The sequence below is a fragment of the Lupinus angustifolius genome, chromosome LG08 (genome assembly GCF_001865875.1).
Source record: "Lupinus angustifolius cultivar Tanjil chromosome LG08, LupAngTanjil_v1.0, whole genome shotgun sequence".
NCBI classification, from domain to species: Eukaryota; Viridiplantae; Streptophyta; class Magnoliopsida; order Fabales; family Fabaceae; genus Lupinus; species Lupinus angustifolius.
Genome location: NC_032016.1, coordinates 219,423 through 223,676, shown reverse-complemented (window position 1 = coordinate 223,676; position 4,254 = coordinate 219,423). Strand labels below are relative to the sequence as shown.

The window sequence follows — 4,254 nt, the reverse complement described above, 5'->3', positions numbered from 1 at the left end:
TTAAAAAAAGCACTTTTTTGTGGAAAAAGCTGAAACAAACGAGGCTCTAACATACTTATAACTGTAAGTAATTTAACCATAGTTTAAAGAATGGTAATAGTGTGTCTTAGTGAAGTTAATAACTCTAGTATGGTAGTGAAAAATATCCTATATTCCTAAGCAATATTGATAAGCACAATGAAGGAATAACACATGAATGCAACATTAACAAAGACAAAGAGAGAGAGAGAGAGAGATTACAAGAAGAGAATGAATATGAGGAAGTTGGTGAAAGCGGCGAGAATGAAAGGAAAAAGTGAAACAAAATAAAAGGGTCAGAAAGTTTGGAAGCGGGTTCAATAGATAAAACGGGTTTGCAAACAAACCCTTCAACTTTATTGTTATTGGGCCTTAAATATATATATATATACCCACTATTAGGTGTTACTTTTGTTACAAGGAGAGGAGTAAAACTTACGAGCACATTTGCACTCTCACAACTTTGTGTTACTTCACGTGTTAAGAAATGTGATTAGTTAGAAAAATATTTAATAATTATAATTTTAATTTAAATAATGTTTTCAACCAATCAGAATTGGTGATACATAGAATTGTACAAAAAGTGGGATAGTAAATATGGTTCCACTAAATTACACATTTGCAATAGAGCATTCCTAGAAAAATAACCTCTTGTACTATCAAATAGAAGAATTGTACCAAAAAAAGTCAAATAGAAGAGATCTCTCCAAATGTTTATACCTAGCCTCCATATTAATTGATAAATTTGTTAAACAATTAATCACTTGATTAACTTCTCTCCAAATATGGACACATCGAATTATTTATCCATTTTCAACTACATTCTAATTAGATGGGTCAAACAGGCATACGGGTGGAGATGGGTACACCTTTTTTGTGTGACTAAATTGAGAATTGTACTTAATGATTATTTTTGCTATAGATTTTTCCCTATCTATGGAAATAGTTGAGAAACGGCTCAAAGTTCCACCCATAAGACATGTGTAGACAACCATATTCCTTGCCCCTAACAAATTGTCCATATTACATTTAAACCAATTTAGTGGGGGAGGATCCCAACTTATCACAACTTGATTATGCATGGGAGAAGTTTATAGTGGAGTTAAGCTTTTGAGATTATCACTTACACAAATATCTTCGGTCATCCTAATCACATAGTGTAGGTTTAAGGCTCCATCATTAAAGACCACATGATTATGTATATAAATATATCGAGACAACACATGAACTTTGAGCCGTTTCTCAACTCTTTCCATAGATATAGAATAAAATTATTAAATAGAAAAAGGTAATATGGAAAGGATCCAATATCCCTAGTAGGGTCTCCTTCACAATGTTGCCTAACAACTTTTCTATTTTAGGTTCCAAAACGGGCCAGGGTCCAAAAGACATAAATGTAAGGACAAATGGGTGCTACTAACACATCCAAAAAAATTGTAACTTTTTTATTTTTTAAATATACTTCTAGAATTTATCTAAAGATAACTTGCAAGAACATGCACTCAAAATTTATTTTAAAATAACTTATGGAAATATACCTTTATAATTTATTTAAAAATATAGTTTACAAAGAGGGATATTTTTTTAGGAGAAATGTTAAAAAAGAGTTGGTTACTTTCACCATCATGAGTGTGATAGTTGCTTAGCATTGATAATGAGTTGGCTACTTTAACCATTGTTTATTGCATAGGGTGGCAACTAGTGAAGGGTTTATTTGTTTTTTGTCACAATATTCCTTATTTATCTTGAGTCTTACATTAATAGGTAACTTTTTTAATTGTAGTATAATCACATGTTTAATTAAAAAAATAATTGTATGATGTTGCACATTATCAACTTCAAAAAAAAATCCACATAAATCTAGTACTATTGTTTTTGTTCTATTAAAAAGTATTACCATTAATTAACAAATTACAACATAATTGGTATATGTTTTTATAGTTGAGAATCATCTCATCTTCATGGTATATACTTTAAGGCTTTTTTTGCATAAGTTTCAAATAAATTGGAATAGAAATATTTTTCAAACTTTTTTAGTATATGTGATGGAGTTTTGATGGGGATGGAATGAAATTGTTTTTTATTCTATTACATTAGTTTCATCTCAAATTGGAGGAGAAATAAATTTGAGAGATTGAAAAGATAGTTCATTTTCATTCTATTAATAAAACAACTCCTAAATAATGAAATATCATTTTAATTATTTCATATTTCACTCGTTTCCTATCATTTACATCCATCCAAATATACTACTAAAGTGTATTTTCCACTAAATACTAATGCAAAATTAAATTATCTAAGTTTACAATTAATTATCTCTTGAAGTGTGTAACCATAAAATCTGTGTTTTTATTTAAGAACTTTGAATTCTTATGTTGCTAATTAATCAAGAACATTTCAATCTTCCATTCTACCTAATGCTTTGTCAATCCCAAGATTATGTTCATAGGACCTAAGATTGCACACATTTATTCAAAGATATTTAGCACTAGTGTTTATAATAATGTAACCACCATAGGCAGTGATAACTATAATTTCATTGTTGTTGTTGTAACATGATGTGCATGGTTGTGCACATTCCTTTTGCTTGTCAGAAACTCTTCAACCTAGATACTTGTTCCACCTCACTTACTCGGACATTTTGATCCTCAGATTGACCTTTTCCTTAGTCGACCATAATCGGTCAAGCACTTGGACGGGCACACTAGACTGGAGTTGGGACTACTCTTGCCTGACATGTCATTAACAATGCACTGTCACGCCACTGCAACTCTCATCTACCCTCCTAACAAAGTGACAAGGACAGACCTGCCACCAGCAGTAAGCCAACTATACACAGAGTATGAACATGCAAATCCGTCTGATACGGGAAAAGCAACCCCCGACAAACCCAAATAGTCGACTACATCAGCGAGAATCGAAGGCGTACATGGTCCATCCTCACACTATAATTAGGGGATTCACTCCAACAAGAACTATTATAATTCCTTCATACTTATTCTCTAAGTTATACTCTCTGCTTCCTACCATCATATACTCTTACTGACTTGATCGCTAGAAAACATTTTCAGATACCTCTATTAGCGGATCCAAGTCTACTCAAACCACATACCAAAAGAACTCTTGTTCGGACATCCAATCCAACCACTAAAGAACACTTGCCATTTCATATCTCTAATCGTACTATTTTAATTGTGTGACCATATAGACTCATATAATATCAATAATAATATCAAAATTATACTTTAACATTACTAAGAATGATCTATATGTTGCAATACATTTCCAATGTGATAGGCATGCCTACAATTTAGCATAAACATAACATGACCAATGTTTAGGGGTTGTCTTGTTCCTTTGTTTTTTTGGTACTATCAAGGATATTCCTTCATCTTTTGGGTTCGTGACTGCTCTTGCCAACAAATGGCACTCCCAAGAATCGAACTCTTGATATTTTAGTCATCCTAAAAATTTAATGAAGTCTTATATCACTAAATCAACACTTTATTGGTTCTTATTCCTTTATTTGAATATATATTAGTTGAACACAAGGAATAAAATGTGTTAATTAACTTTGTCTGTAATGTTTTTTTCCGGATAGAGAATGAAACACATGTTTTCGTTTAGTATGTTCTTTGTTTTAGCTTAATGAATGTATACCTTCTATATGAATAAATAAATCATAACACTTATATATACTAGGGACTAATCCTTTTATTGTAATTGATTGTCTCTCATAATTAATATTATTCATAAGGATTAAATCGTATTCTTTGGTCTTACCTGATAGTTGGAATTCAATCTTTCCTAATTTTGAAAATTGATGTATGACATTAAACATATCGATAGCCCTTCTATTATAAATTTTGTATGTTATGCAAAAAGTTTAAGAATTGATTATGTAAAATTTGAATATAATTTGGCTAAAATAACTACATTTTATACATATTGAAAATTGAAATAGAGAAATAAATGTAAAAAAGATGAGTGGTAAAGGTATAATTGGAAAATTAATTATAAATGTCTATTGAATTTCTAAAATAGTAAAAGATTTAAAATTATTAGATGGAAATTATGATCCATCAAAACATGTTGCATGATTGAACCAAATTGCCCACATGAACAAGTTATTGTGCCAAGATGCTTGTGCTATGTCCGAGGAAGATGTGTCAAAATATATTGCCATGACCGAGGGAAATGCACCAAAATGCCAAGCCAAAGACCAAACCAGATGAC

The 4,254-nt window shown here is 30.9% G+C and overlaps 2 protein-coding genes across 2 annotated transcripts in view; both read right to left on the bottom strand.

Annotated features, from left to right (window-relative positions):
* Positions 1-328, bottom strand: part of LOC109354847 — a 4,163-nt gene extending 3,835 nt beyond the window's left edge. Inside the window, exon 1 of the mRNA XM_019597625.1 lies at positions 241-328. The gene's annotated coding sequence lies outside the window, so the exon portion shown is untranslated. The remainder of the gene's footprint in view (positions 1-240) is intronic.
* Positions 1-608, bottom strand: part of LOC109354848 (proteasome subunit beta type-7-B-like) — a 7,930-nt gene extending 7,322 nt beyond the window's left edge. Inside the window, exons 1-2 of the mRNA XM_019597626.1 lie at positions 597-608; positions 23-29 (exon numbers count right to left, since the gene is read on the bottom strand). The gene's annotated coding sequence lies outside the window, so the exon portion shown is untranslated. The remainder of the gene's footprint in view (positions 1-22; positions 30-596) is intronic.